This window comes from Neophocaena asiaeorientalis, unplaced genomic scaffold, assembly GCF_003031525.2.
Source record: "Neophocaena asiaeorientalis asiaeorientalis breed wild unplaced genomic scaffold, Neophocaena_asiaeorientalis_V1.1 scaffold469, whole genome shotgun sequence".
Lineage (NCBI taxonomy): Eukaryota > Metazoa > Chordata > Mammalia > Artiodactyla > Phocoenidae > Neophocaena > Neophocaena asiaeorientalis.
Window position 1 is genome coordinate 1,844,988 of NW_020172691.1, and position 20,185 is coordinate 1,865,172.

The 20,185-nt window shown below is 53.8% G+C and overlaps 1 long non-coding RNA gene across 3 annotated transcripts in view; it reads left to right on the forward strand.

The window, feature by feature from the left end:
- LOC112396399 (uncharacterized) overlaps positions 1-5,219 on the forward strand; it is a 6,798-nt gene extending 1,579 nt beyond the window's left edge. For 2 of the 3 annotated variants that reach the window (XR_003002552.1, XR_003002551.1), the window contains exons 3-4: positions 2,072-2,206; positions 3,673-5,219. This is a non-coding gene — a long non-coding RNA (uncharacterized LOC112396399). Of the gene's footprint in view, positions 1-2,071; positions 2,207-3,096; positions 3,244-3,672 lie in introns of all 3 variants that reach the window. The other variant, XR_003002553.1, reaches the window with a different exon arrangement.
- The last annotated feature ends 14,966 nt before the right edge of the window (positions 5,220-20,185 follow it).

Below are 20,185 nucleotides of genomic sequence, written 5' to 3' on the forward strand. Positions count from 1 at the left end.
AATTTTTATTTATTTATTTATGGCTGTGTTGGCTCTTCGTTTCTGTGCGAGGGCTTTCTCTAGCTGTGGCAAGTGGGGGCCACTCCTCAACGCAGTGCGCGGGCCTCTCACTATCGCGGCCCCTCCTGTTGCAGAGCACAGGCTCCAGATGCGCAGGCTCAGTAATTGTGGCTCACGGGGCCAGCCGCTCCGCGGCATGTGGGATCCTCCCAGACCAGGGCTCGAAACCATGTCCCCTGCGTTGGCAGGCAGACTCCCAACCACTGCGCCACCAGGGAAGCCCTGTGCTTATTCTTTAAACGAATGTTTGAGAGACTACTTGGTGACAGGAACTGGGCATACAGCGGTGAGGAGAATAGCACTCAGGGAACTCAGCCTGATGGAGAAGACATTTAATAAAATCACAACTAAGACTGAAACACTTTATGCTGGCACTACTATAAGTAAGCACTTTGCAATTATTAATTTTATTTAATGCAAGAACCCTAAAATGTTAGTATAATAATCGGCCCCGGGACTCCCCTGGTGACGCAGTGGTTAAGAATTTGCCTGCCGGGCTTCCCTGGTGGCTCAGTGGTTGAGAGTCTGCCTGCCGATGCAGGGGACACGGGTTTGTGCCCCGGTCTGGGAAGATCCCACATGCCGCGGAGGGGCTGGGCCCGTGAGCCATGGCCGCTGAGCTTGCGCGTCTGGAGCCTGTGTTCCGCAACAGGAGAGGCCACAACAGTGAGAGGCCCGCGTACCGCAAAAAAAAAACCAAACAGAATCCACCTGCCAATGCAGGGGACAAGGGTTCGAGCCCTGGTCCGGGAAGATCCCACATGCCGTGGAGCAGCTAAGCCCGTGCGCCACAACTACTGAGCCCACGTGCCTAGAGCCCGTGCTCCACAACAAGAGAAGCCACCACAATGAGAAGCCCACGGACCGCAATGAAGAGTAGCCCCTGCTCGCTGCAACTAGGAGAAAGCCCGTGCGCATCAACGAAGCCCCAAGGCAGCCATAAACAAACAAATAAATAAATAAAAAGAGTTATACCGTTAGTATGATGCATTTAAAGATAAAAAATAATAATCAGACCAGTTGTTTTGGTTATCACTGTACAGCAAAGGACCATGAAGCCCATTAGCTGAAAGAACCGAGTTGTTTGCTCACAGTTGTGCAGTCTGGCCTGGGTTCAGCTGCGTGGTGGTTCTGCTCATCTCGCCAGTGGCCACATGGGTGCTTGTGTTCACCTGGCGAGTCAGCCAGAGCCTGGGCCTATCAGGTTTGTCTCTCCACGTGCTCTCAGGGCCCGGCCCCTCCACATTCTCGCTTCAGCAGGAAAACAGACTTGTTGCCTACACGGCTGCTCAGGGTTCCCAAGAGCACAACGGTGGACACTGCCAGTCCTTCTTAAGGTGTAGGCTTGGAGCTGGCATGGCCTCAGTTCCACCATGTTATCTTGGTGAAAGCAACTCACAGGGCCAGTTCAGATATAAGGGGAGAGGATTATACCAGCAGATGTGATTCATTGGGGACTTTCAAGGAAACTGAGATAGAAAGAGGTTAAGTCACCTAAGGCAGAGCTAAGACTTGAAACAGGAAGTCCCGCTCCAGAGTTCAGATTGGTGGGTGGGGATCAAGGAAATAACGTTTAACCCTGAAACCTGACGTCTGAATGGGTTGGGAGAGAGCTTTCAGAGCTTAGGGAACTGTGCAAAGGCCCTGGGGTGGCAGAAGGCCCAACTCGTCAGAGGAACTAAGTGAAGCCTAGTGAGGCCAGGACCAAGGTGGAGGTGGAGTGACACAGAGGAGTCCCTCGAGGTTTGGATGTGCCCTAGGAAGATTTTTTTTCTATCTTATTATTTTTAAAATAATTATAGATTATACAGAAATTTGCAAAAGTAGTACAGAGAGGTCCCTTGTACCTGTCACCCAGCTTCCTCCAAAGGTTATCTTATGTAACTATAATATAGTATCAAAACCAGGACAGTGACATGGGGACAGTGCGTGTAGACTTCTGAGTCATTGTATCTCTTGTGTGGATTTGTGTAACCACCAGTCAAGATACAGGGCATTTCTCTCCCCACAGAGAGCTCCCTGCGGCTACCCTGGGTAGACCCCCACCTCGCTGCCACGCCTCACCCCGGGCACCAGGACTCTTCTCCATCTTCGTCATCCTGAGAATGTTCTACAGAAGCGACAGTGCAGCACGGAACCTTTGGAGGTGCGTTTCTCTTACTCAGTGCAACACCCAGGCGATGCCTCCAAGCCCTCGAGTGCATCGGGACTGCCTTCCTTTTTGTTATCGAGCAGTATTCCATGCTGTGTGTGCTGGATAATCTCCCTATCTTAAGGTCCCTAACCTCAGTCCCATCTGCAGAGTCCCCTTGCCATCTCACATGATATATACAGAGTTTCCAGAGATGAGGGTGTGGACATCTTTGAGGCCCGTCTGCCCGCTGCAGGGATCGAGGGGCAGTGGGGGGGCCTGAGTCACCTAGGCCTTGGATGTACCATGTCTGCCCCACATCCCACGAATCCAAACATACCCACCCAGCTATGCCTAGGTGCAGGCCGGCTGGGAGAGTTGTCCTTATTCTGGGGGCCACGTGCCTAATCAAGAATGGGGTTCTTCTATTTGAGGGAGAAGGGATATTGGAGGGCAGCTGACAAACTGTCACAGCAGAAACCATCCACACCTCACCCCTGTGTAACTCAAAGCAGCGTTGTTGTTACTTGGGACCCTTACCATAGCATGTAAAATAGAGGGGAGGCTGGTGCTGTGACTCTGGGGGGCCAAGAACAAACCCCAATGAGAAAGGCACCTGCGTGTCCTGAATCGCTCCTGCTGAGACCCCAGGTGCCAACGGCCACACCTCAGGCTGTTGTGCCAGTGGCCTCCCGTTGGCCGTTCTCCACCCCGTCTCCCCGCTGCTGTCAGTGTCTTTAACTGGGTGGCAGGCAGAATCCTAAGCTGGTCCCCAATGGCTCACGCCCTTGAGCGTGGGTAGAACCTGCGATGTGATGAGCACCGCATCCTGATCATATGATACTCTGGCAAAGGCAAAGGGATTTTCCCGATGGGATGAAGGTCCCTAATCAGTTGGCCTGTAGTTAATTAAAAGGGAGATTATCCTGGCTGGGCCAGCCAGATCGAAGGAGCCATTTAGAAGAGAAAGAAGACTGGGTTCTCCCGGAGGCTGCAGAGGCTCTCCTGTGGTCCATGGGGTAGGAAGATGCCATGCGTTATGCAGCTCCCAGGTAAGGAACTCAGCCAACAACCTGTGAACTTGGAAGAGGCCCCAGCCTCGGATGCAACACCGTCCCAGGGGACACCTGGATCACCACCAGGGGACCCTAGCAGAACACCCAGCCACACGTTCCCGGCCTTTGACCCACAGAAACTTTCAGATGGTGTTGTTTTAAGCTGCCATTTGTGGTAACCTGCTGCAGTGCAGGCGTCCCTTGGTCCACTGAGGCAGAGTTCCCAAGTTCCCTCTCCCGCCTTCCTCCGTTTCTGTTCTCTCCAGGGCCACCTCCCCCTCTAGTCCCAGCTCAAGTTTCGTGAAACCCTCCCTGGGAGCCCAGCCCAGGGAGCGGGTTCTCCCTGGGAGCCCACGGCTGGTCTGAACCTAAAGCATGGTGGTCACTGGCACTGTTCCCGTCTGTTTGGTTCTCTCTCCTCCATAGGGCACGTCCTGCCCACTTGATGCAGACGTGGTCAGGGCGCTTGCTTTGGCTGATGAAGTGTGAGCAGAGCACCGTGGCCAGCATGCATGTCCCCTCATCCCCTTTCTGTCCACCCTGGGGACCGGCTCTGCCCCGCCAGCCGGGCCCAGGAGTAAAGAGGATGGTGATACACAGATGAGCGCCACCAGCTCTGGCGGACAGCTGGTGGATGAGTTCCCGTGGCTGCAAACAGTGACATCCCTGACCCCACACTTCCGGAGACATCTGAGATCGAGGTGTGGGCTGCGCTGGTTCTTTCTGGGGGCTTGAGGGAGAATCTGCCCCACACCCCTCTCCCCGCTACTGGGGGCTCTGGCAATCCTTGACTTGTAGACACATCCTTCCCCTCCCTGCCTCCATCTTCACATGGCTTTTTCTCCCTGCCAGGTGTCCCTGTGTCTCCTCTTACATGGACACCAGCTGTTGGATTTAGGGCCCACCCTAATCCAGTACAGCTTCATCTCAACTAATTACATCAGCACAGACCCTATGTCCAAATAAGATCACATTCTGAGGTTCTGGGTGGACCTGAATTTGGGGGGGGGATGATGTTCAACCAAGTCCCACTAGTGTCTGTGAGAAACGAACCTTAGTTGTTTATAGATGCTGAGCTGCGGGGTGTTTGTCACTGCAGCACCACCGTGCGAAGCCTTGCTGATTTACGCTGTAATGTAATTATTTGTCTACATACTCGTCTACCCGAGACGCTGACCTCCTACTGACAAGAGACAGTGTGTGTTTCGTTACTGTATCATAGAGGATGGTTGGGGAAAAAATTAATTTTACCAGCTGGTATCAGAACTCATTTTAGAGACCAACTGGGCTTGTTTAGGAAAATACCGTAATTAGTATTAGGGGACGGTGAGCGAGGCCCTGAGGACGTGAGATGAAAGGGCCCACAGGGAGACAACTAAACTCTGCATGAGAAAATAGCTGCATCCTGGAGGAGAGGGAAAGGAGCCACGAGAGGTGGGGACCCGTGGAGATCAAGAGACAGAGAGACACGGCGGGAGACGGCGGAGCAGGTTGGGGTCAGGGACCTCCGACATCCCATTCGCGGGCCTCAAGCCACGAGGCGGGATTGGCCTGAGCCTTGAGGAGCTGGAGCAGCTAAGCTAAAGCAGAGAACTGGCCTGCCCGGCCCAGCCCAGCAGCCTGCTGGGGCCCAGCAGCCCGGCGCCCCGGGCAGCACCTGGAAGGCGCGCAGCACAACCGGGTCCAGCAAAGATGAATGCTAGCGTGGTTGCTGGAAGGCGCCCGCAGTTCACAAGAAACCCAAGGAGAGCCAAGCTAATTAAAACAAGGAGACCCTAATGTGCCCAGGTCCCCACAGAGCCGAGGCCCAGCTCACCTGGTACTGCCGTCAGCCAGACGTGGGCGCAGGGCCGAACTGGAGGGAGGGCACGTGGGCTAACGTCATGTTCTTTGGCTCTGTCTGGCTGCCTCAGGCCGGTATTACTTCCGTGTTGTTCTGTTTTTAAAAAAAAAAGTAAAAAATTTTAAGACCACCAACATAATGCTAGCTCTTCTGTGATCTGTGTCCGCCTCTGTCTAGGCCCCAAGGGGTCATCAAGTGCTGCTGAGCTAACTGCTCTTTGCCGTACCGTGTTGACCCCCATCCCCACAGCTGCCCCACTGCCAGCTGTCCCGGGAGCCCAGACTCCTCACTTGGCCTTCAGGCCTCATCCATGGCTCTGCTGACCACTGTGAAGGAGCCGTGTGCCCTTCTCAGCACTGACCCCATTGTGCAGTGACCAGCTTTAACGCCAGGGTAGGGTCTCCCCCTGCGACTGCTGATGCTGAGGCCAGTCGTTTTCGGGGGGGGTGGGGCGCAGGCACTGTGGGGTGTAGAGCAGCATCCGTGGCCCCCATCCACTCGATGCCAGGGGCACCCTCAGTCGTGACAACCACATATGTCCCCAGACATGGCCCAGTGTCCCAGGGGAGCAGAATCCCCCTCGGGTGAGGCCCACAGCCATAGACTAATTGCATCCCTGCCAGCAGTCCTGGAAGTAGCCGCGCCTGGGTCAGTTTGCTCCCTGCAGTGTCCTCAGGACGAGCCCTGCACCTGCACCCAGGGTGTGCTTGACTACTGGTGTCTGAACAAATGAAGGGAAAGGCAACCCTCACAGCAGGCAGATTTCCTCCAGAACTTCCCTGTGTAGGTCAGCCCTGCCCTTTGGGCAGGGGCCACAGCAGGAGGAGGGGAGAGCCCAGGGGTCAGGCGGCCTGTCCCGGGACGTCCTTCACCAGCTCCCGATGTCAGCCCACCCCATCTTTCTCCCTCCGCCGTCTCCTGGCATTCCCAACCTGATTTTGGCAAATGGAACTTGGTTTTCCTCTTCACGCAAAACCTTCCTGCCTGAGACCCGAGACAGTCCAGCCACGCACCTCAGTAACCAGCCGTGTGCATTTGGTACATGGTAATTCTCCGGGCTCAGGACTTGGTGCCATCCACGGGGGCTGTGATGGCAGGGGACTAGCACCTCAGATGAAATGCTAACGGGGCAGCAGCTGGAGTGCCTGGACCGGGAATCCCAACACAACATAGATCCCGTCTGTAGAGCGCTCCAGCTACCCCCGGCCTTGGAGAGAAAAGTGTGTCACTAGACAGGGATGCGGCCCCTCTAGAATCTGGAAAAGGCAGGAGCCAGAGTCTCCCCTGTAGCCTCAAGAAAGAAATGCAGCCCTGCCCACACTTGGATTTTAGCCCGTGAGACCCATGTTAGACTCCTGATTTCCAGGACTGTGAGAGAATCAATGTGTGTAGTTTTAAGCCTTTGAAAAAAATTGCAGTTGTGGACAATGGAATGAGAAGAAAATTATCCGTGCTTTCTAATCCCCATTTTATGTATTTCCAACCCACCTTTATAAATACCAAAAATATGAAGCATGGTGATATTACTCAGAACACAGTTCAAAAACACATACCATCTCACACCCATTAGGATGGCAAATACTAAACAACAACAAAAACACAGGAAATAACGAATTGGTGAGGATGTGGGGAAATTGGAACCCTCTTGTGTGGCTGGGGGGAATGAAAAAAGTACAGCTGCTGTGGAAAGTCTGCAGGGTCCTCAAAAATTTAAACATAGAATCACGATATGCTCCAGCAATCCCACTCCTCGGTACATACCCAAAAGAAGGGAAATTAGGGACTCAGAGATATTTGCATGCGCATGTTCATAGCAGCATGACTCACAACAGCTAAAAGGTAGAAACAACGCAAGTGTCCATGGACGGATGATGGATAAACACAGTGTGGTCCATCTACACACTGGCATGTTATTCCGCCTTAAAAGAGGAGCGACTTCCCTGGTGGCACAGTGGTTAAGAATCCACCTGCCAATGCAGGGGACATGGGTTCGATCCCTGGTCCAGGAAGATCCCACATGCCGCGGAGCAACTAAGCCCATACGCCACAACTACTGAGCCTGCGCTCTAGAGCCCCCGAGACACAACTACTGAAGCCCGCTCGCCTAGAGTCAGTGCTCCACAAGAAGCCACCACAATGAGAAGCCCACGCACCACAACGAAGAGTAGCCCCCCCACTCGCCGCAACTAGAGAAAGCCCGCACGCAGCAACAAAGACCCAATGCGGCCAAAAATAAAAATAAATTTAAATAAAAAGAGGAGATTCTGACACCTGCTACAACGTGGATGAACCCTGAGAACGTGATGCTCAGAGAGGCGCGCTGACACAGAAGGACAAATACTGTCTGGTTCCACTCACATGAGGTCCCTGGAGGAGTCAGATCCACAGAGACAGGAAGTAGATGGTGGGGGCCAGGGGCTGGGGGAGGGGTGGGGAGTCAGTGTTTCATGGGGACAGAGCTTCAGTTTGGGAAGATGGAAGACTCCAGGAGATGGATGGTGGGGACAGTCGCACGACAATGTGAATGTGCTTAATGCCCCCGAGCTGTGCACTTAAAAATGATACATTTTATATTTTACCACATAAAATTTTTTTTCTCTCTAAATGCATCCCTACAAGCAAGCATTTCCCGTACCGTGTGGGATGCTTCCTGGTGTGTTCACTATTCGCATCAGAGGGCGACCGACACCCCGCAAGGAACATGACCCCGTCGTGGCCCCCCTTCAGTTCTCCTGTCGCTGCGTCCTCCACTCCACGGAGATCCCCGGCGTCCCCAGACCAGGAAAGGGCGGTGCGCTGCAGCGTCTCTTCAACAAAGAGTCAAGGATTAGGCCCCGTTGAGTTTCCATCCTGTTTGCCTTTGATTTTTTTAAAAAAGCCTTTCATTTTAACTATTAGGCATTTCAGGGCAGGCTGCACAGTGTCATCTGCATTTCAAAAAAGCGCCGCTGTGAGGATTTGTTTTCTTCCTTTTTTCTGTTTCCTTGTTCTTCTCCCAGACGTCGGTAATCTACAACCGTCTTTTGTTTTCTTCAAGGTCCTCTATCATATTATCTCACATTGTTCCAGGCAGTAACTTTCTTCTTTGTCTGCAACTGGTCCACAGGACACAGCGCTGACCAGCCCTCCACGCAAGACACACTGAGCGGAAATAAGGATTCTGCCTTTCTAAGTCCCCGAGAAGCTCGGCAGCCACTCTCGGCCGCCAGCTGCAGGAGGACCCCAGAACTGAAACACCGGGCTGGCTCCTAGCTCCAGGCTGGGCCCCAGCGGGAATCGGGCTGCACACCAGAGGCACAGTGACTGTCGCCTGCGTCTCACTGGGCGGGTGCCCCTCAGTTCCACCGTGTGGATTCGAAGGATTGTTTATTTCTGTGTCTAATTGTCACACGGGGGCAGTTTTCAAAAATTGTGGTAAAACACACATAACGTAAAATTACCATCTAAGCGCACAGCTCAGCGGCACTAAGCACATTCACACTGTCGTGCAGCCATCCCCACCCTCCATCCCCAGAACGTTCCATCTTCCCAAACTGAAAGCCCGTCCCCGTGAAACCCTGACTGCCGTCCACCACCCCCGCCGGCAACACTGGGGCCGTTTTGAAGCTTGGGTTCAACTTTCCGTGTCCACACACGTCTGTCGTTGGACAGAATAGGCCGTCATGGATCTGGTTAAGAGATAAAAACTGCAAGCATGTAGTGTTTTAGTTGAGTCACATTTTATATTCGCCACGGTTCACGGGTCAGCTTACGACACGAACCGTGGTATATTTAGGCTTTTAATTCTTTGGAGAAGGAGCAGACGACTTCTCTGTACAATCTTACTAAAACAAAGTGGGACGACGCCGGGAGGTGTCGGTCTCTCTACCAACCAGAATTCCATTCTGTAGAATGTGAAACTGATCGATAAAAATTGAAAACCCCACGACTGCATGTCAGAGCGACAAGAGCTGGAGAATGGTCGAGTTTCCAGCTGATGACGAGCACATCTGGAAGACGGACGCGCTGCTGCCCTGTTCGCGCCCCCGAGTGCACCCCTCTCCCAGGCTGCCCAGGTCTGTGCGTCTCCCACCGTTTGGGACATCAATTGCCGACGCCCTCGGCCTGGCCGCTGAACGGCCCCACGTCACCCATCAGCGCTCACCAGGACGCACTGCCTCGGTGGTACAATATAGCTGTGAACGTTTCAATAAACAGTCCCTTTGTTCTTTCTTTTCTTTTTTTTCTTTTTGTATGAAAATCCTAGGCTCTGATACCTGCTTTCAACAGCGCCATACATCAGAATATAAGGGAGTGAGGGAAACAGAGGAAAGATAATAGAAATAAACTTTTGTTTGGATACAGAGTGCGTTTGCTGTATTCTCAATCATGCTGCCACCCGCTCAGTAATTTGCCTCGTCCTCGGGGGCGCGCGAGGTGGCAGCAGTAGCTCTCAGGATGGAGAGACGGCCTGGCCGAGGGCGGGCCTGTGGTGGGGGCCTGTGTCCTTCTGTAACTTGACCGCAGGAGCTGTGATTCACATCTGCACATGTAACCGAATGGCAGGGAAACACAGACAGAGGCACACGTGGAACTGGCAGGATCCGAATGGGCTCCTGGGTTGTGCTGGCAGCAGTGGCCTGGATTTGATGCTCTTCTGTCTGGTTACCCTAGTGTCTGGGATCTAGCTACTCTCTGGTATCTAGGTGCTGTATTATCTCGGTGCCATGGTTACAAGATGTCACCGCTGGGGAGGCTGGAGCAAGGGTGCTCTAGTACATACAGAACTGCCTGTACATTTCTTTGCACCTTTCTGTGACTCTAGAGTTACTTCAAGTAAAAAGTTTGAAACTGCATTTAAAAAAATGAAGGCAGTGCTCCAGAAATCAGTTCTCTCCCCAGGCCGGCGGGGCTGCAGGTGGACAGAGGCGAGCGGACACCTGTGTGACCACATGCCATGGAGAAGGCCTTTGAGCCCACACGGCGGGGTGGGAAGCAGGAGGCCTGGGGATACAGGCAGGTCCTTCCTCTCGGGGGCTGCGCTCTCCTGATTCTGCGTCCCCCTCACACTCAAGTCAGGACCGGTTCCCATCTGTCCAGGAGACTTGGGGGCCTCTGAGCAGCCCTGGCTACCCCCAACCCCAGGTTCCTCCCAAGCTCAGCGTTCGCAGGATGTCCGCCTGTGCCCAGACCCACGAGCGGGCAGCTCAGAGGGCCCGGACTGTGGGGTGTCCCTGATGGGGCCCAGCTCCGTGGGGACAGAGCCCTGTAATGCATCTAACACCCCGCAGCACGTTGTGTTTCTGCAAACCCGTGTCAAGGTCGGCGTCCCCTAGTTGGAGACAGTGCGCTGCACGTGTCCTTCTTAGGATAAAGGAGGGCGTTAACATTCTACTAGCAACCGGAGGTTCTGGAAGCAACAGGAAAGCGCCGTCCTGAAAACGCAGCCATGGTGGAACCCACAGGACTCCAGGTGAGAGGGAGGCCACCGCTGTGCCCCTCAGGAGGGCAGTGGCTTAAAATGAAGTGCCCCACCGCCACAGTGACCCCGACACCCCCATGCTGGCTCTGGGTGCCTGGAAATTGCAAGGACTCCCTGAAAGTACCTGTCCCATCGGGGCACCGTCTCTGGAATCGGGGAGGCTGTCGCGGCGCGACGGTGCCCTCAGAGCTCTCCAAAAACAGTGCCTGTCCCCAGGATGGAGGTGGCGAGTTGAAAGGAAGCTTTTAAGTGCTGTTCCCGTCTCCTGAAGCCAACGGTCCCAACACAAAGGTGCCGGCAAGGACAGGACTGGAATCCCAACGACCTTGACAAGATAAAGACACCCTTCAGCAGTGGCGAGTCCAGTATACAAAGAGAAAGCGGGTGTGGGGCTTGAATCGGACCTCCAAGTCCACGTGTGAAGACCTGAGCCTCAGGACCTCAGACCGAGACCTTGTTTGGATATAAGGTCGTTGCAGGTGTAATCAGGGGGCCCTGATCCAACACGATGGTGTCCTTACAAAAAGGGAACATGTGGACACAGATGCGCACAGGGGAGCGCTCTGTCAGCCTAGGGCAGGGTCTCCGCCCCCCCCACACTGCTGCATCTGCGGTCACTGTGGGGTGTGGGGCAGCCTCGCTGACCTCCACCCACTCGATGCCAGGAGCCCCGCCGTGTGACAGCCACAGATGTCCCCAGACGTCGCACAGTGTCCCCTGGGGGCAGGACTGCCCCAGTGAGACCCATGACTGTGGGTAAATCTCTATTAAAGGTGTCTCAGGTGATGTGCTGCCTTGTTCAGTTTAAAAGAACATACAGTTTCCTTTAAAATGGTCCTAGAGAGACGCCACCAGCGATTAAAAGAAGTATTTCCTTCTGAAATCCAAGGAAGGGCACATACTTTTTTTTTTTAATATGAATGACCAAACATTTGAGTATTTTTTTTAAGGACACAGAAATGTTACTTTTTGTTTTCAGATCCTGAGATCTGAGGTTTTCCTTTAATTTTTTTTTTTTTCAGAGTATGATTCCCGTTAAAGTTCAAAATCAGGACAAAGTAGACATTTCATTTAGGATTGCAGACACAAGTGGTATCCTTTCATTTTTAAAGGTCATAAAATATGAGTAAAACATACATAACGCCAAAACGAAATAATTTTAGGAAACAGAAGAGCCCGGTTATCAGTGATGTGAAATATGCCAGAGGTGCTGACCCGAGGAGATCTGAACAAAGCATGGGTGTCAGTTCATCACGTCTCGAGTTCGTTGTTTGTGACAAATGTACTGCACAAGGGGAACCAGGTGTGGGGCTCCCAGTTCCTATCATTATTTTATCGTAAATCTAAAACCCCTCTGAAATCTACAACTTATTCCGAAGCAACAAGGAAAGTGAGTTTGGTTTTGAGAAATGGGCGCAGAGGTGCGGGGACAGTGGGCTCAAGGGGAGACTGGGTGGCCATGGGCCGATGGACGGTGTCCAGGTGCCCTGTGTGCGAGGGCAGAGCACCGGGGAGAGGCTGGGGTCAGCTCTCCGTTCCAGGAACCACTCAAGCCAGTGCCTGGTCCTTCCGAGGGTGGTGGCCTTTACGATACCTCGTGACTGCGGCGGAGGGAGCCATTGCTCCCAGGGTGGGTTTAGCGCCCGCAGGGCAGGGACAAGGCCCGACTGTGGGGGGCGGGGGGAGGAGCCAGCAGCAGGCGTGGGGTCGGCCAGGTCCCAGCCCCCGTGCAGCCCAGCCCCGTGGCCACCTGGGGAAGGCACACACCGAGCCGATGACAGTGCCTACCCCGGGCTCTCCCCTGACCCGGTGAGGGAGGGACGTGGACAACGGGCATGTCTTCTGCAATAATAGTAAAAATCAATGCCTGTGTTCGGTTAAAGGGCAGCCGTAACAAAGCACCACGAACAGGGAGGCTTAAACAACACCTGAGATCGGGGTCCCAGGATGGCTCCCGCCGAGGGACCACCTGCACCCCACCCCCATCCCCGCTCTCTCCCGGCTTCCGGGGGACACGGCGCCTCCCAGTGTGTCTGTGTCCAAACGTCCCCCCTCATAAGGACACCAGTCCTGCTGCGTTAGGACCACCTGCTTCCGTGTGACCTCCCCTTAACTAACTACTCCTGCAAAGACCCCGTTCCCACACAGGTCCCACTCTGAGGTGCCGGGTCAGGACTTCAACTTCTGAGTTATTTTCGGGGGGCACAGTTCAGTCGATAACAAAACCTGAACTCTAAGGACGCGAGTCCACATGCGACCGAAGCCAGCGCCGGCGCCCAGACCGTTCTCTCCCCTCCTTCCTGGGCACGCGGCATGAGGCCCCGTTGTCCTGGCAGCCCCACGTGGCCACGTGACCTCTCACGTCGGGACAAGGCACAAGGGCATCTCGCTTGGGATCTCAAGGGCCGGCCGGGCACTTGCGCGCTCCTTCCCGCTGCCTGGACCTGGCTCGGCGCCCATCCTCACCTCCCGTGCTGGGATACCTGCTCTACGCCTGCTCCCCCGCAGCTGCCCCGTGGATTTGAGGGCGCCGCTGGGACAGCTTTGCTCTCCCATGGGGGCCCCACCCCTGGCTGTGCGCATGACAGTGATGCCGAGGCCCCAGGTCCACCTTGACCCCCAGAGCCCAGCCAGGGGTCCCGCCCCTTGGTTGTCAGCTTCTGTGGCAATGACCCCATTTCCAAACGGCAGAGAGGCTGGGGCAGCTCAAAGATAGACCTGAAACCACATGCCAGGACCAGGAGAGAGGCTTGCGTGGGCCCAGAGGCTCCCAAACCCCAGGCCCTGCACTGCAGGGACTGATACCGCTGCAGTGCCCGCTCCCCGGTCCTCCAGCTCGGGCACCAGGATGCAGCCCCTCTCTCGGCAGGATTCTCAGAGCCAGCCTGCAGGGGCCCAGGTGGCTCCCTGCCCCATCTAGTCTCCCAGGGCCCATGCTCTGAGGCCCGGGCCTTGGTCTGGGTCCCTGAGGGAGGCTTAGGGGTGGAGGGGCTCTCTGTGTCTACCCCCTGGCCACGCCCAGCATTCCCCAGCTCACAAAAGCTTTGTATACAGTTTGTCTCAAGGCCACGGAGATGGCTGCTGAGAGCCCAGACAGAACATTCACAATTTCCAGAGCAGGTGTTAGAACACAGCTCCCAGAGGTGTCCCTACCCTGGTTCCAGGACCTGTGGACATGTCATCTCACATCGTGAGGGTCCTCATAAGAGGGAAGAAGGAGGGTCAGACGCAGGGAGAGACGGGAGATGCTGTGCTGCTGGCCGTGAGGATGCAGGAGGGGCCGCGAGCCAGGGATGCGGTGCCTCTGGAAGCTGGAAAAGGCGGGAACAGATGCTGCCCTGGAGCCTCCGGAAGGACCAGCCCTGCCCACACCTGGATTCAGCCCCGTGAGACCCGAGTCGGACTCCTGATGTCAGCACTGTGAGAGAACCAAGCTGTGTGGTTTTCAGCCACCAAGATTGTGGTGACTTGTTCCAGCCGCCATCGGAAATGCCCTACAGTGAGAAGCCCCAGAAAATCAGCCTCAGGGTCACGCAGAGCTCCCTCTGGCTCCAAGGACCTAATGCTTCAATGACAGCCTGTCCTAAACAATAAAAACACAGTATGCTTATCAAAACGCTTTACATGTTCCTGCCCTAGTGGGGGCACCAGGAGGTGCTGCAAAAGTGCCAAGCAGCCATTTGAGGAGGACGCCACGAGTGCAGGACCCCGGGTGGGGGACTGAGAACCACCATCCGGCCGGTTCCCACGCGGCCGCCGCACACAAGCCGGTGTAGCTCTCAGCCCAACAGGAAACTAACAATGCTTCTTGTCCAAGCGTTCCCAAGTTGTTCTGTTAACCATCCTCTCAACAGCTCCCAGAGTACTTGGAAGTAGACCATGAACTGAAACCCTGACCTACTTCCTAGGACCGGGAGCCAGGCTGCAGTGCAGAGGACGGAGACACAGGCAGTGCTGTCGCCCAGGAAGGGTGTTTGCAGAGCTTTGCTGGGAAAGGGCTTCATCACCCTATTGCAGAGAATCATCAGGTCCCCAAGAAAAAGGGGCGTTCCGTAAAGATGAGCGGGAGGCCGATAAGAAAAGAATTACAAATGGCCAATAAACTTGTGAGAAAGGTATTGTTACCCTGCATGGGAAAGTAAAAATAGGGACTAACTCCAAATAGTCAATTTTCAAAAATAATACCAAGAATTGGTGCCGATGCAAGTGGTTAAAATGGCATTTTATGTTAAATATATTTAACACGCTTTTTTAAAATATTGATAATGTAATATTCCAGAAACCATTGAATCGTACACTCTAAGTACGTGAATTGTATATGTGAATTATGTCTCAATAAAGCTGTTTTGTTTTGTTTTAAAAGCAGTATTATGCTATGGTCTCAACCTTTTAATTTATATATTTTATTTTTAAAATATATACATATCCATTTTATATTTACACATGTTTGTATATGTGTAATTAGTTTAGTGAATATTTTCTGCTCTCTTTTCTGAGTTCTCTCCAAAATTTCTACCACTTAAAAACTTTGTAATTTAAAAAGTGATTTTATGAAACCTACAATAACAAATGCTGGAGAAGGTGTGGAGAAAAGGGAACCCTCCTACACTGTTGGTGGGAATGTAAGTTGGAGAAAACTCTAATTCAAAAAGATATATGGGGGTTTCCCTGCTGGCGCAGTGGTTAAGAATCCACCTGTCAATGCAGGGTACACGGGTTTGAGCCCTGGTCCGGGAAGATCCCACATGCCACGGAGCAACTAAGCCCATGCGCCACAACTACTGAGCCTGTGCTCTAGAGCCCATGAGCTACAACTACTGAGCCCGCATGCTACAACTGCTGAAGCCCGCGCACCTAGAGCCCGTGCTCTGCAACAAGAGAAGCCACTGCAATGAGAAGCCTGTGCACTGCTACAAAGAGTAGCCCCCGCTCGCCGCAACTAGAGGAAGCCCACGCGCAGCAACGAAGACCCGACACAGCCAAAAATAAATCAATAAAAATTTTAAAAGAAAGATACATGCACCCCTATGTTCACAGCAGCACTATTTACAGTAGGCAAGACAGGGAAACAACCCAAATGTCCATCGACACATGAATAAAGAAGATGTGGTACATATACACAATAGAATACTACTCAGCCATAAAAATGAACAAAATAACGCCATTTGCAGCAACATGGATGGACCTAGAGATTATCACTAAGTGAAGTAAGTCAGACAGAGAAAGACAAATACCATATGATGTCACTTATATGGTGGTATCTAAAATATGATACAAATGAACGTATTTACAACAGAGAAATAGACTCACAGACATGGAAAACAGATTTGTCGTTGCCGTGGGGGAGGGAGGGATTGGGAGTTTGGGGTTAGCAGATGCAAACTATTATGCATAGGATGGATAAACAACAAGGTCTTACTGTATAGCACAGGGAACTATATTCAATATCCTGTGATAGAATATATAAAAGAATATAAAGAAAATAATATAAAAAAGAATGTATATATGTGTATAAATGAATCACTTTGCTGTACAGCAGAAAACCTAGAGATTATCACTAAGTGAAGTAAGTCAGACAGAGAAAGACAAATACCATATGATGTCACTTATATGGTGGTATCTAAAATATGATACAAATGAACGTATTTACAACAGAGAAATAGACTCACAGACATGGAAAACAGATTTGTCGTTGCCGTGGGGGAGGGAGGGATTGGGAGTTTGGGGTTAGCAGATGCAAACTATTATGCATAGGATGGATAAACAACAAGGTCTTACTGTATAGCACAGGGAACTATATTCAATATCCTGTGATAGAATATATAAAAGAATATAAAGAAAATAATATAAAAAAGAATGTATATATGTGTATAAATGAATCACTTTGCTGTACAGCAGAAATTAACACAACATTGTAAATCAACTATACTTCAATAAAAAATAAATTTTAAAAAAATTGCTTTTATGGACCCTTGGTACGTATGATGCGTTGATCTTCCTCCCAAAAAGCCATCACCCCAGTCTGACCATGAAAAACATACCAGCAAACCCCAAGAGAGGGGCGTCCACATAACTCCTGACCCGTCCCCCTCACGAATGCCCAGGGCTCCAAACAAGGCACATCTGAGAAACTGTCACAGCCCAGAGGGGCCCAGGAGACGGGAGGCCTGGGCGTCTCAGGGGACCCTGCAGGGTCCTGGGGCAGAGAGCATGTGGGCTTCAACGAACCCTGACACAGCAGTCAGTGTGGGATTGTTAGTTGTGAGCGACGGACGTACCAGGACACGGTAAGATGCTGTCTACAAATGGGGGGCACTGGGGGCAGGGCACATGGCAACTGTGCACCGTCTTTGCAACTTTTCTGTGACCTAAGACTGTCTGAAAAAATAAAGTCTATTAATAATAGTAAGAACAATAATAAAAGGTCCAGAAAATTCTTTACAAGCATGGCGTTCCTTGGCCTGTGAAGCAGTCAGCCCGGTTTGTCCTGGGGGCGGCCAAGGGATCGTTCTCTCATGGGCAGTGGGCGCCCGGCTAAGGCCTGCGCTGCACGCTGCACATCCGGTCCCCAAGAGCCACTAATCCTTCCACCCTGGACCAGGGCCCGCCCTGACCTGGGGCTGGGAGTCGGGGGTCCCTTGTACCCGTAGGCATCCACACGCCCCCACTCCCACCCCGCCCCAGCCCCAGGCGGCACACGGAGGCGTCCGTCTCCCGCAGTTTTGAAACTATTTACATTTTCACCTCCCGGCAGATGATGGGTTTCACTCGTGTTTGGAAGCAGGTTTCTGTGATGCAATTTGCGTACCTGGTGCGCTCCTGGGGGCCAGGAGCCCGGTCCTTCCCGCCCAGGCCTGTGCAAAAGCTCTGCTGTACGTCCCGAGATTCCCACGCCCGCAGCTGCTCCAGGGTCCGGCCTCCCGGGCTCAGGGTCTCCCGGTGCGGCGGGCCCTCCCGCGTGCGCACCGCGGCCTCACCCGCGCCTCTTCGCTGGGCCCTGCAGGAGCGCAGATGACCCCCTGCGGCCGGCAGTGCTGCACACAGATGTGTGTGTGTGCCAGAGGGGCTCTGTCCGGAGAGGCTGCAGGTGCAGCGAGTAGGAACCCAGGCTGTCGGGCGAAAGGGGGTTTCAGAGAGACGACCGGTAACTTTAGTGAAAGCGTGAGCCGCAGCACCTGGGGCCCGCTCACCAAGAACCTGCAGCCATCCAGCGTGCGACCCCACTGATGGGAAACGTCCAGGACAGGCAGGACAGGCAGATCCACAGGGACAGGGAGCGAAATGTTCTGGAATTAGATAGAGGTGATACTTGTACAACAAATGCCACTGAACTGTTCCCTTGAAAATGGTTACTTTCACTTTCTGCAAGTTTCACTTCAATGGAAAAAAAAGAACTGCAGGCACCACTTCGGGGTGGGGGCGGGGGCGGCAATTTGTCCCGTAAGCCGGGGCATCCGACGGGCCCTGCTCTGCCGGTCGGAAGATGTTCTCCATAGGCGGGGCCGTGACATCCCCACCCAAGGGCTTCACAGAGACAGGGACCACCCGCCCCGCCCCCCAGTGGGAACAGACACCACCTCTCAGCCCAGAAAGCCGTTCTGTGTGCAAGCGGGACCCAGACATCCAGATTCTTCCCCCACCTGCAGCCCCAGTTAAGGAAATACAGACCCCGGGTGGGGGTGAGGATATATTAGGAGACTGGGACTGACATACACACACTGCTATGCATAAAATAGATAACCTGCTGTAGAGCACAGGGAACGGTACTGAGTAGGCTGTAATGACCCATATGGGAAAAGAATCTTAAAAAGACTGGGTATATGGATATACGTATAACTGATTATTTTTGCTGCACACCTGAAACTAACACAACACTGTAAATCAACTATACTGCAATAAAAGTTAATTTAAAAAAAAAAAGGAATACAGACCACAGTGAGGAAGGGGGCGCAGCCTGGCCCTGAGGGGGCACGTGGTGGCCAGGTGCCTAATGCACACCTCGGACCCCCGGTCCCCAGAGGTGCACCAGAGCAATGACCAGCCGGCGAGGCAATCAGCCCTCTGGTGTGAATCATTGCTAGTCGCTGGGGTGCGGCCCCTCCACGCACAGCCCCACGTCCCTGCTGTTTTGCACTAATTATGCATTCGCCGGAGGAGAGGAAACGCCAACGCCCGGCCTCGTGTTTTATTCATGGTTCCTGGCTCTGTGTAACCATTACAGGATTTTAGCAGGGAGGCCAGGCCAGCACAAGGAGCTGTGGTCCCCACGCCGCCGCCAGGCTTCTCTGGAGGTCAGGGGAGGGACAGCTGGCACCTCCAGGCTGCAACCCCACCGCGGGTTCTGCCCCGACAACTGGAGGCTCTGGTTGGAAATGTGCAGTGCCTGGTAACTTCTGGAACAGGCTGATGGGGGACAGAGGGCTGCTTATTAAAAAAAAAATAAGACTCACCGCTTCCTGTGAGTCTGCTCTCCAAGCATCTCGGAAGTTGGGTCTGCCCTCATTTCTTTTCAGCGCCTTTCTGTAATTTTGCATTTTCTATAATTTTGCACCAGGCAGCTCGGAGGGTTGGCCTGAGCTGGACTGGGGGTTCCAGAGCCCCCCTCCCACCTGGTCCCCCAGATCGGAGCCACGATCCTTGGTGGTCAGATAATCGCCCCCTGCCCTCAGCCCAAGCCCACCCTGCTGCCAGCCCCTGTCACAGCTGGTCACTGCCTGCACCATCCCTGTCACTGTGCGTGGAGGGAGACCCCGTGCCCCCGAGGGAAACACACCAATCAAGGGTCAGGACGCTGCTGGGCAGGGGTGTGCCCAGTACCCGCAGAGCTGGCCGGAGGGGCTGCGAGGACCCCTCCCCCGCTGCTCCCCTGAGAGCCCCCCAGTGCCTGGACGACAAGGGTCTCACTGTGACCACCATCGGCCAAGAGCTGTCACCCCGCCTTGTTCAGAGGGTGGAAAGGAAGGTGTCCCATATTGTCTCCCCCAAGGGACGCACAGATCAGCGACAAAGACAGCCAGCCAGGAAGGGCCCTGGGTCCCCGCTTTCCACAATGGCTGCAGGGATGGCAGACAGCAGGCGGGGACGGCAGAAAACTCGGGACGACAGTCCGCATTGTGCGCCCTTCTCCTCACCGCGCCACAGGCCGCAGCTTTCTGCAACCGTGTCCATCCGATTTCGGGAGAACCGGACACCGGGGGAGGGTTCAGCGGCCCATTGTGCCCCCGCCTCCCCTCCACACCCCCCCACGCCTGGGGTCCCGCTGAGCATTGGCCCGCACGGCGTGTCCGGGGTTGGACGCCCAGGCCTGGGCCTTGTCCCCTTGTCATACGACAAGCTGAGCAGCGGCGGGTCACCCCCTCCTCCCAGCAGGTCACTCGGTCCCTCCCGGCCCACCTCATCCCCTCTCAGCCCACCAGGGTCCCCCTCCAGGTGCCAGTCTGCCCTCCCTTCCACATCGGATCAGGGAGCTCTGCCTGCTTGCTGTGGGTCAATGTTCAGGGGCTGTTCAGGGAGGATTGAATGTAATCTGCAGGAAAAGTTCCAGAAGGTTAAAGGAAGCAACATTCTGCTTGCAGCCAAAGGGAAACAAACTCAGAACCCGGCACGGAATTTCCTGCCTGGAGCAGTGGGCAGGG